General features: G+C 34.2%; 1 protein-coding gene across 1 annotated transcript in view; it reads left to right on the forward strand.

The window, feature by feature from the left end:
* NEB (nebulin) overlaps window positions 1-12,954 on the forward strand; it is a 253,510-nt gene that overhangs the window by 3,280 nt on the left and 237,276 nt on the right. Inside the window, exon 2 of the mRNA XM_029224606.1 lies at window positions 651-976. The gene's annotated coding sequence lies outside the window, so the exon portion shown is untranslated. The remainder of the gene's footprint in view (window positions 1-650; window positions 977-12,954) is intronic.

Here is a 12,954-nt window from a genome sequence, read left to right on the forward strand (position 1 = left end):
ATTTTATTTCTTTCAGATTTTTAAAATATATAGATGTAACAAATATTGTGTGCATACTTTAACAACTCTACTATATATTTAATATCCTGTCATTTCTACTTCATTTATATCATGAGCATTTTATCATATTGTAAAATAGTCTTTGAAAGGAAGTTTTTAATATTTCATCATATGAATGTTCCATAATTTGTTAAATTTTTCCTCTGTTGCCAGACATTTAAATTTTACTTTTTCCTATTAAGAATGCTTTCATGAACAGTCGAAATACATAAACCTGTCTTTATCTCTGATTATTTTTTAGGATACATTTCTGAAAGTAGAAAAAGGGGTAGAGTATTGATATTTTAAACATTTTTGATACTTCTTGCTAAATTACTTTCTGTGGGCATTCACTGTGTAATTATTGAGCTCCTTGTACGTGTCAGGCAGTATTCTAGGCACTAGAGACATAACAGAACCAAAAATATACAGACACACTCTGTGAATTTATGGCTTCACCACAATAGCACCAACATTGAATATTACTGATTTTTTAATCTTTGTTGTTTAGGTAGATGAAAAATGATATCTTCTTTTAGTTTGCTGTTCATAGCTTTTTAGTTCATAGCTAAAATATCTTAGTTAATCAAGATATTTTATTTTCTTTATAGATTATGCCAAGGACTTGAATGGATGATGTCACGACTTAAGATTAGATGATCTCTACTGACCTGTTCTCATAGACTTTGTATAAATGAAGTGCTGGACTTTACCTGAAAGCTGCAAAAATTAATGGTTTAGATATATTTATAATAAACTGATTTAAACAGTTAAACTTTTTCTATAAGAAGAACAATTAAGACCACTTGTTTGAAAACAAAGATGAAGTCTCACCTTTCCATCTGCTTTCTCATTAGTTCCTTCCAAAGCAAGGTCTTAAAGCTGTGATGGACATTTTTCTCATAAAGAATCCTCTCAGGACATTGTGTAGCCTGTGGTAAGTACAAAGGGAGAGGACGATATTTTTAACTTTAAGAGCTTTATTATCAAAAGTATTTTGCATAGGGTTGTGTAGGTATTATGTATATACCTCAAATTCAAGTTAATGGCTTTGATTTATGTACTTAAAAAAAGGAAATAACACAAAAATTAATAACATCCTTCGTTATAACCATAATGAGATGAGTACTGGCATTGGTGGTAAGTGCCATTTTGTACTTCCCCTATGTTCTCTGTATCATACTAACCAACCCCCAAATCATTGAGCTGCTCTTAAAATAGAAAGAAAAAAAAAGAAAGGAAAAAGCTTGACATTGTGTACCTAATATTTTGTTGACCAAATCACATACAAGGAAACATGTAGTCCAGCTGAGTGAAATATCTGTCATATTCTTGACTTAGTATTACTAATGGGCAGAATTGCACATTGAGCAATCACCAGATTGCTCCCTTTACTGGACCTTATGCCATCTAAATTTACTGAGTAAATTGTTAATCTATTTTCAGTTAATCATTAATTGTGATTAAAATTATCAAGTGATTGTTTTCCAGCATTAATTGGAAACTGTTGCATGAAATATGTCTACCCAGAGAAGAAGTATCACACTATAAATATTATCAAATAAGTTAGCTACAGTCTTCTTAGATATTAAATTGTATGTCAAGCATTTAAAAGTCAATTTGAGATGAAAAGTAAGGCATATTTTCTAAGCAACAAAGATAATTTCTTAATTTGAAAGTTTCTTATTTCTTAACTTAGGAGTTGGAATAGTTTGAGGGTTTTTTTGTGTGCCTGTAAGTTTTCCTCTATCATCTTAAACCACATGAATGCATTGTTTGACAATTACAAAATATGAATCCTTTTTAATGCTTTTAAGAATTTGGTTTAAATATTGATCAACATAATGTATTATTTTTACTAAGAAGTAACTTGGCCCCAAAACCTTTTATGTTTGCTAGGTTTTTTGTTTTTTTTTCTCCAGCATCTGAAAGTCTAAGGTATTTCTGTTATAAATGTAAACAAACTTATCCTAAATGTGTTAAAACATATTCTTGGGCACTCTGTTGGTATATCTTTCATGCCCTGAAAATCTGGTGACTAATCCCAAACTGGCACGTTTTAGAATATTCAAGAAAAAAAAAAAACTACTTTTAATACCAGCCTTTTAGATTTCAAAGATTTTGATGAGAAATAATAGTACGTACTATAAGTATTGACAAAACTTTGAAAGTTCCTTTCTATAAAATATAAAATGCTCGTTATATAAATCCAAGTCAGGCATGGGAAATCAGCATTTAAAATTAGATGTTTTGTGTTTTATATTTATATTATAATGTTCAAAATGCAAGTATAACATTTTAATATTTGTGAACTTGCTTTTACAAAAGTAAATCCTAAATTACTAAGCTTTATTTGTTCATATGTCCTCATACTTTTTCAAATCACTGTAAGAAATTGCTTGTATATTAAAAACCCAAATCTATTTTGTTGATGTTGCAGTGTCATCACAGACAAATATTCTGTAAAGTAGCCCAGCAAATCCACACCTTTTATCCTTTTTGTCTTTTAATTTGAATAACCATGGTTTAGTCCCTTGAATTGCTGCCACATCAGTTCAACAATATACCAGCACATTCCCTTGTCATCAAGGTCTTAGCCAAAATTTATTCTTTTTTTTTTCCAAAATTTATTCTTAATTGGATGTTTAAAGCATGTACTACGTTGTTACAGTTGGTTTAGTAATTGACATGGCATCATGAGAATGCATGAAATCTTTTACCACATTTATGAAACATGCTTTTTTTGTTATATTCTACCCTCCAGGCCAAGCATTAGAAAAAAGGTGGTACCTTTATACTTGTGCATAAAACCAAAATTACAATGGGAAAAAATTTTTTTAATTTGTGTACGAAAATACATCGAAATCATTGTAACAGTATTACTTCCAAATAACATGGAGAGCCTCATGAATAGTCATATTGGTGATTTATATGTAGTTTTTAAGTGGAATTAAGCAAAGGGCAATGCTTTTGGTTTTTTAATATGCTACTTTTGGGTATAAACAAACATTTTATTTAGGGTTATTATGCTCAGCTTTGAAAAGAACAAAGCTTCATACCTCTGTACATGTGGCTGGATTTAAATATCCTGTGTTTGATACTAATTTTGAAAGTTGTGTAACTTCTCTTGATATCTTCGTAAAAGTAACCATATTGCTATACGCATTTAAATATGTTTAATTTTGTCATATTGCATTTAGGAAGTATATCTTACACAGTCTAATAAGGATTCTTGTTTGAAATTTTTCAGTTCTATCTTCTTTGGCCCTCATGGATGGGCAAAGAATACATTGAAGGCAGGTAGTTCGCGAGGCAGGGGAAAGTGGGTAGGGAATATGACATTTTGCCTTAAGAATAAAAAAGTGCTTCAGCACTGCTGTCTGGCATTTTTAATGCAGGTAAAGTGATTTTAGAAGCGTGGCATGGAATAGAGAAGAGTTTCTGTTTTCTGGCCTTCAAGAAGTGCCTAGTAGGTAGTGACAGTGAGATCACAGAGAAGTGCAGGGCACTGAGGAAGGGCCGGAAGTCCCTGAGATGTTCTTTTCTGTCTGAGTGTATAGTATTAAGATATCTAGAAATGGGATTCTGTTGTCCCCCCTCACAGGCACTTTACATCTCTTGCTGTGACTGCAGCAACCACATACAGTACAGACAACCTCAACATTTGTTTATATTAGTGCACATAGAAAAACTGTAGACAGCTTTCTAGTTTTCTCTGCAGGCATTTTTGGGAATATATCTGTAGTGTGTTCTACTTTGTATATAGGGGGTAATAGCACATCCCAGATTATCTGTGGACTTTGGAATCATCTTCTCTCAGTTACCCAGTCATATCCTAGAATCAATCCATCTTTCAAGGCTGGGTAGAGACAAGGTTTCTTTGCATGACTTAACTTTGAACACTCCCACTGTCCAAATATAATCTGGAACTTCTTGCTTTAGGATTGGCTTTCCCATAGCTCAGCCATCCCCTGCTCTCCGGTATCTTCATTGCCCATCAACGAAGATATATTATCTTGGTCCTGGAGATATTCTAAACTTTACCCATATCCACTGTTCTCCAAACTACTAGTTTCTAAGTTGGTTCTCTGGTTCTTTGCTATCCTCCACTGGCTTGATTCATTGATTTGCACTTTGCTCATTAGAGAGTATTATTAGAGTTGTTGAGTATATCACAAGACTGGCTTGCTGTGTGTACAGCACATAAATACATACCAGCAGTAGAGTCCTTTAAATTATACTCTATTTAACATTTTAATACTACTTAATTTTAGCTTCTCACACTGAAAGGTAGATTCAGAAAGATAAGAGAACTACCTAGACTGCCAGCTCCTTGAGCTACTGGGTAGACGTGAAAGGGATTAAGTTATATGTGTATTATCTTCCCATTACGAAAAATGAGTTACACTTTGAGGAATAAAAGACGCCAGACCAAATTCATATGTAGTGTTTAACCTGAAGACATCCCCACATCCTTAAAACCATAGACCACATTCCATTTTTTTCCCTCATGTTTACTTAAAGAACAAAGATAAACATTAGCTGTCTAAAGGAATTAGTAATGAGAAGCCTATCTTTACAAAATAAACCTGTTGAAATGGACTTTAAAACATCAAAATTATCAATCACCATGTATTGACACTATAGATGCAGACATAATATAGACAATACTTTTTTAAAGTTCCACTTATACAAAAAATAAAACTTCTATATCATGCTCCCTCAAAGAATGTACGATAATTTTAAGACCAGAATGGTGGAGTAAAGGAAAGAAAGAGAGAATTTAAAAACCTTGGATGCTAAAAAGTGAATCTATTAAATCCTAAAATCATGTGTGGGATTGTGAAGAAATTGTAACAGGATACAGTTGGATTAATTATGCAATATTTCTTATCGAATGTCTAGCCCTTGTGTATTGTTCTGAAAACTACAGTTTGAATCTTTATGGTCTTGCCTGCTAGATATTGTGTTCTTTGGTAGAAAATTCCCATAGTCTGTACTCAGCAAGTGCCTAAAACTGATTTGTGTTGATTTTTAAGTCCATCTAATAAATTATACATGTTTTCTATGGTATTATATGTGCTTGGCTTACTGATGATACAGCCTTGAGGGTTTTTAAGTCATAATTTTTGCTTGGTTTGACTAAAAAGCCTCAAAACTGAAAATACCCATCCTAACCCTGAATAAACCATAGGTTAAGGAAGCACGAGCAAAACCATTTTTTCTCTTTCCTAATACAAATATTCCATGACCCTGGTGTTAGTTAATGCAGAGACTAGAAAACTAGACTCTATTTCTGTTCTTTTTAAATAGTTTTAACACACAGAAAATTATATTGTGTTTTAAAATCTTAGTAAAAGTTTGTTGCTTGTGTAAGAGTAGCCTCTTAATTCTCATACTTAGTGGTTAGTAATTTTAAGTCGTATCATTTAGATCTTGAGCCATTTCATGTGTGTGCACACCAGAATCCTTCCTCTTTAGATTCTCCTTATAAAATGAAATATTTGATAGAACTCTACTATGTTTCTCATGTTCATTCTTCCTTCCTTCCTTCCTTCCTTCCTTCCTTCCTTCCTTCCTTCCTCCCTCCCTCCCTCCCCCCTCCCTCCCTCCCTTCATTCCTTCTTCCTTTCCCCTCCCTCCCTCCCTTCATTCCTTCCTTCTTTCTTCCTTTCCTTTGCCTCCTTCCCTCCCTCCCTCCCTCCCTTCATTCCTTCCTTCTTTCTTCCTTTCCCTTGCCTCCTTCCCTCCCTCCCTCCCTTCATTCCTTCTTTCTTCCTTTCTGCTCCCTTCCTCCCCTCCTTCCTTCCTTTCTCTTTCTTTCTTTCTTTCTTTTTTGACTGTAAACTCTGGGGGCAAAGACTGTATTTTCAGTGATTCACAATTACATTTTGTTTATATTTTAAACAATCTTGCATGAAAAGTGAAATGTATATGTGATTTTAATTATTATAATATATACTATTCTCTTCCAAAACTTCTTACATTGGTGATGTAAAGAAGTCCTCTAATTATTTTTGCTTGAAATAGTCCTTTAGATTAGAGTAGTCTTTTGTTACATTATGTCCCTCTGTGGTTCCTTAAGAGGAAGTGATACCTGCAGAGCACTTTTAAAGATATTTTCTGGGTTAATGTTCAAGATAACACATTGAAAAGGAAGCTATAATTATGTCTAATGAGGGCTCTTTTGGTTGCTAGAGATGAGAAAAATGAATACTAATTTTAATTTGTGCTTAAAATATATTTTACTAACTATATTGATTTTTAAATATGACAAATGTATCTTGTAGATATTAATCTTCCTTGCTTATATTTTCCTAGAGAAACTAGATGAAAATGTGTTCCAACTAGTCTCTATATATTGACATATGTGCTCTATGTATATTGACATAGTTGAAGCTGCATTTAATACAACTAATTAGAAACATTTTGAAAATTTTTAGGTTTGTTGTATTGGAATTTCTAATATGATACAAGGTTTTGACTCAAGCTTTGTATGCAAGAAGAGGTGGAAAATTTTTCTTATCTCTTTATCATTTTATTAACTTGTATTTCTCTGTATCCTAGGAAAATTGTACATTCAAGGAATATTCCAAAAAGTGATAATCTTAGAGCACTTGGGTGCTTTTCTATTTCATCAGTGCTGATATGTTAGGTACCTAGGGAAATAATGCTTCAGGGCCTTCTTGACAAGACAACTTCGTGGGTGGCTGGGGGATATTTATGTTTGTGCTCATGTTGGGATGGAGTGGCAGATGGTATAGGGACCTCTCCATTGGTAAAGCAGTGCAATCAGCTTCTTTGCAGGTGTGTTACTTCATTATACTTGTAACATCATTCCTGTGTCCATAACTGACTGAAATGTCAAGTTCCAGAAATGTAAGGCATTGGGTCAGGTGACCAGTAGTAGGACCTAGTTTATAATGCAATAAAGGAATAATGTTAAGGTATGTTTGAGGGGAAATAACAAATATGATTTTACTGCTGAATTTCCATGTTTAATATGTATATTAACTTTTTTTTTAAGTTGCATGTTAATCTGGTAAAAAGTATTGTCTCTGCTTTATGCTTTGAGTAAAAAGAACAGCAAAAAAAAGACAAGTTAAATTGTTACCCTATTATGTACTATTACATATACCTTTTCTTTTAGAAAAGGTTAATTATAATTACTATTCACACATCCATGTTGTCAGTGTTTTCATTCTGGTTTATTGTCTTAATGTGTGCAGACTTGGTGATGGTAGCTCTATTAACTGTCCAGGGCTGGGATCGCCAGGGCAATTGAAAAGGTATGACGGTTGCATTATGCAAATGAAAAAACGATTGTCCTCATCTTCTCTAGGAACCTTTTTATGGAACTCCGTCAACTAATAGCATTCTTTTACTTCTGGGTACTTGAATTGGACATGAACCTGATAAACAGTGTGACCAGTTTGTGTGATTAATTTGTCTTAAAATGTGAGGAAGGTCCAGTCGTTTAAAGTGAATATTTTTTAAAGTGAACAGTCATGAGAATGGTTGACAGTAAACAGGAGAAAACGGAGGAAAAACGTTGCGGATGCCTGGGGGACGGCACCTCCACACGCATGCTTGTTGAGTAGCGGTCTTTCTCCCCTCTGCAATGTAAGCTGCAGGACCACAGTGACCACGATTGCTGTGTTTACCAGTTTACATCTCTCAGCACCAAATACGGTGCCTAGTATGTGACAGGTGTTCAGTTTATACGTGTTGACAGACAAATTAATGAACTATTAATATTTTTGTGTCCTGCCCCCCACCATGAATGAGTTTTTCTTATGTCTGTGATTGTAGCATACTACCTCATTTAATTCTTATTTCAATTTTTATCTCAACTTTTATTTAATTCTGCCTTATTTCAAAAGGAATTCAGGGTGACTATTTTTCTGACTAGTTCTTCTAGTAGGAATAAGACATATTTCCTTAAAAATGGCCTAAAAGTATCATGCAGTGCAAATAAATATATACAAATTTTATTTCTTTGAGATCTGTGTGAATCGGCATCTAGGAATGTCAGGAATGCAGCAGAGTTTGTGGTTTACCATCTGTAGACATTGAAATAGTAAATGGTACAACAGCTCTTTTGGGAAAAGATCTGTGTCATCATCTTCTTGATCTTTTATGCCCTTCCTTTTTTTAGTTTTCACATCTGGAATATCCTCTTTTGGGTGCTAAATAAACTTTATCCCATGAAAAGAATATTTTCACAATGTAAAATAGCCTCTGGCAGTGCTTTTGAATGTGTTCCTAATGACTGGAACCAACTTTTGGGGGATCCCATGAGTTGGGCTGCCTAAGTGACCAGTTATTCGCATCACTACATGGCTTACATTCTAGCAAATCATTCTGTATCAAAATGGATAAAATCTTTTTGAAACAGATCCAGTGTTTGAATTCTTCTAGTATTCAAATCCCCAAGTAATCTTCTACTGTATTTCCATTATTTTATTTTACAAGGAACATTGTGATTGACATCTTCCAGTGAAAGTTGTTTTCATAGTTAGGAGTATTTCTTTTGACTAGAATCCCAGAAGAGAAAATGGTTTGATGGGATTTGAGAATGCCTATTATTCCATATTTTATTAGTATTGTATATTTTGGGTGGGGGAATTTCCACTCTAATAAAAGGATAAGCACATATTTGATTATTGAGACTATTTTTCTTATATGCTTCAATGTCCTCTTAATTATTCTTTTGTTCATTTACTGTTAGAATCTTAGTGTTTTTCTTGTAAATGGAATAAGTTCTTTAAATACTAAATATATTAGTCCTTGATCATTAAACTTCCCCATTTGTCCCTTTAATTTTAATAATTATCTTTTCTTTCTTTTTAAAGATTTAATTTTATTTATTTTTGGCTGCATTGGGTCTTCCTTGCTGCACGCGGGCTTTCTCTAGTTGCGGCTAGCGGGGGCTACTCTTCGTTGTGGTGCGTGGGCTTCTCATTGTGGTGGCTTCTCTTATTGCGGAGCATGGGCTCTAGGTGTGCTGGCTCATTAGTTGTGGCTTGTGGGCTCTAGAGTGCAGGCACAGTAGTTGTGGCACACGGGCTTAGTTGCTCCAAGGCATGTGGGATCTTCCCGGACCAGGGCTCGAACCTGTGTCCCCTGCATTGGCAGGCAGATTCTTATCCACAGCGCCACCAGGGAAGTCCCTATAATTATCTTTTTAGCATATAAAAGTGTTTATGAATATAAAAAAATTACATAAGAAATGCATGATTTCTTTGTGTGAAAACCAGAAAAGAGACATAATAAGCAAGAAGAAAATTAAAATCATTCAGGGCTTCCCTGGTGGCGCAGTGGTTGAGAGTCCGCCTGCCGATGCAGGCGACACGGGTTCGTGCCCTGTTCCGGGAAGATCCCACATGCCACGGAGCAGCTAGGCCCACGAGCCATGGCCGCTGAGCCTGCACATCCGGAGCCTGTGCTCCGCAACAGGAGAGGCCACAACGGTGAGAGGCCCACGTACCACAAAAAAAAAAAAAAAAATCATTCACTGTCTCATCATTCTAATAAAACCAGTATCAACACTTTGGAATGGGTATATATTTGAGTCAATATTTTGAATACAGAATTCTAAAAAACCCTGTAATTTTTCCACAATATACTATAAACATCTTTTACACATGAAACATTATTTTACTGGATGTATTATGTTTGCCTGTTTGGATTATCATAATTTATCTAACCAGTCTTCTGTTGTTAAATTGTTCCTTAGTTCTCACCTTTAAAAATAATACAATTAATACTTGAATTTATTTTTTATTCAAATTACAAATTGAATTGCTGTGTAAACGTGTTTGAATTTTTAAAAGGCGTTATTGACATGTTGCATAATTATCTTACCCAAAGAGTACCCACATCCTGGTCAGTTCTTCACTCAAGCACATGACCATCTCTATATTAAGACATTTTTTAAAAAAAAATTTATTTATTTTTGGCTGCTACTCTTCGTTGCGGTGCACAGGCTTCTCGTTGCGGTGGCTTCTGTTGTTGCGGAGCACGGGCTCTAGGCACGTGGGCTTCAGTAGTTGTGGCATACGGGCTCAGTAGTTGTGGCTTGCGGGCTCTAGAGTGCAGGCTCAGTAGTTGTGGCGCATGGGCTTAGTTGCTCCACGGCAAGTAGGATCTTCCCGGACCAGGGTTTGAACCCGTGTCCCCTGCTATGGCAGGCGGATTCTTAACCACTGTGCCACCAGGGAAGTCCCAAGACTTTTTATATTATAGTAAGATTTGTTGACCTGTTCATTGCTCCTCACAGGCCATCACTGCTCTCCAGGCATTTTCAGGTTGTGCTGTACATTGACTAGTTCTCCCTCACTTAGCAAAGGGCAGCACAGAGCTTCTCTCTACCCTCGACTTTTCTGTGATCTTTAGCCTTTAATTATTGTGCAAAGTTTATTTGTTAATCCACTTGTATCCATCCTGTGCTAATCATAGACTTTTTTTGGAAGAACAGAAGGGAAAAACCTAAAAAAGGTACTCTCAGCTCATGTTTTTTTAATGTGGGGGAAGAGTAATCTCTAACACTTTATCATCTAACAGAGATGACTGGTCTTCTGCCTTGGTGATGCTTTCCTGCAAATGTGTCAGTGTACAACTGGCAGCCTTTAATGCTAGTCCTTTTGCTTTTCTTTTAAAGGTTCTTTGTTTTAGAGGAAGTTTACATTCATTTTAATAATAGAGATTGTACTCTTTCCCAGTGTGACTGAAACTCCCATCTTACCGTTATCTCTCGCAAGAAAATTGCTTTTGATGAACAAGTTTTTAAGTTGCAGGAACACATCTTTGTATATTTCAAACACTTACTGTTTCATCCTTTTAAATTCTTAGCTACTCTCTGGGTATGTTTGAGGTATGAGATTGAACATCTTCATAGATTTTTGGTCATTTGTATTATATAAATTTTCTGCCTCCTTTGTACATTTTGCTCCTGCTTTGTGAAAGTTGTTTTAAAGTACAATGATCTTTTGCCATGTGTCATTAATCTTTTTACCTTTTGTGTGTGTGTGTGTGTGTGTGTGTGTGTGTGTGTGTGGTATCTTAAGTTGGTCTCAGAAGAATTAAAAATTTTAATTGGATATATTAAGCTTTCTTTATGGTTTGTTGTTCAAAACTTTTGTGATGGAGAAGATGGAAAATAACTATAATGGTTGTAGGATATTTTTTTTGTACGCTGAGTAGATGATAATGACTTTATATTTATTCCTTTTTTCCCCCAGTAAACTGTTTCTAGTTAATGTGATAGGATCAGTAAAGAGGACATGATTGGCTTTTTATCTACTGGAATATATTTCCTACATTTTCTTTGTTTTTAAGATTTTGCCTTTTTTGTAGAACCCTACTTAAGCCATACATTGAATACAATTCAAAGGTAAAAAGTGTTGAAAGTCCTGTGTTAATTCCTTCAAAATATATATCCAGTGTCCATCCATTAATGTCCAACATATTAAGGGATTTGTTAAATTATAAGGTGAAACATGCTGCCATTAAATTTTCTTTACAAGGAGATTTTAACAATGTGGGGAAATAACTGATGTGACAGGTAAGTGGGGAAGAAAGGATACAAACTTTTACATCTAGTATGATCTCAACTATGTTTAGGAAAAAAGCATAGAAAAAAGGAAGAAAATGTATCCTAACAGTATATATTACAGGTTGTTGTAAGATGACAGCATTATGGTTGATACTTTTCTGATTCTTTATGCTTTTGTACATGCCAGATATTCTGTATTGAGCACGTTACGTTCATACTTAGAAACCAGTGTTGGATCATTTTTGTTTGTTTTTAAAGAATCATCTTAATGGGGTAGGAAAAATACAAAAATGTTTCTAATTTATAAGTAAATGAGATGCAACTCTGTTTTTTTGTTTGTTTTATCTTCGTCTAACTGCATTTGGGGCATTATGAAGAGAGATCAAGGTGATTAGTAAATATTAATTCACTGATACAATACCATTTGCAAACTCCAGTTGCAAGGTTGATTAATTTTGATAGAATTCCCATCAATCATTGTGGATATAAAGATAACGAACTACTCTTTTAGCTTGTTGTTGATATTTTACTGCTTTTGAAGGATTCTTGACCATGGATAAGATCCATTCAAATGGTTATTTTTCAAAAGATACAAGCAAAATGCAGTGAGAGTTAGAAAAAAGAGGTATTATTTCCTGTGCGGGGTTCAAGAACTCTTCATATAAGCAGGCTGGTATAGTAAACCAAACACTAGGCTGGGAGACAACCTAAGTGATAAACTTAGATCTGCCGTGTACGCACTTCCAGTGCTTTAAGACCTCAACTTCCTCATTTGCAAAACCCTTTTTTCTTAAGTGATATTCTGTGAAACCCCATGTAAAACAAAAACAGATAAAATTGTTGTTTTATTTCTGTCCATTTTCTGTTCCCACATTTACTGGGTGAAAAAAAGGGGAGCAGTATAATTAAAATTTAATTAGTATCAAATTTAATTAAAATTTTACATTTATTTAGAATTTTTAAAAATGTGTTCACTTTTTGAAAATAGGAAAATAATAATTGACCAAAAATGGGAAAGATGGATTTACTAAAGATAGAAATAAATTTTAAATGTTTAATGGTCTTTTTGTACATATAGTGTTAGCATTTTGGCTTCATTTTAATAAAAATAGGATGTATTTGAGAGAGAGAATGGTAGTCAGTTTTTAAGAAAATATAAATTTTTTTTCACATTATTAAGTTGCCTGCTTGTTTTTTGTACTTGATAAATGAGAGCCAAATTAAAATTATTTATAGTTTAATGGATTGCTTCACTAATGTTTGCCAGGTGAGAACATTACTTTAATAAAAGATGTTTATACAACATTCTTCATGGTGAGTATGGCTCTCAAATGTTTTATTCTTATATTATCATTTGA

The sequence above is a fragment of the Monodon monoceros genome, unplaced genomic scaffold, assembly GCF_005190385.1.
Source record: "Monodon monoceros isolate NGI ecotype Baffin Bay Population unplaced genomic scaffold, NGI_Narwhal_1 Super_Scaffold_16, whole genome shotgun sequence".
NCBI lineage: Eukaryota > Metazoa > Chordata > Mammalia > Artiodactyla > Monodontidae > Monodon > Monodon monoceros.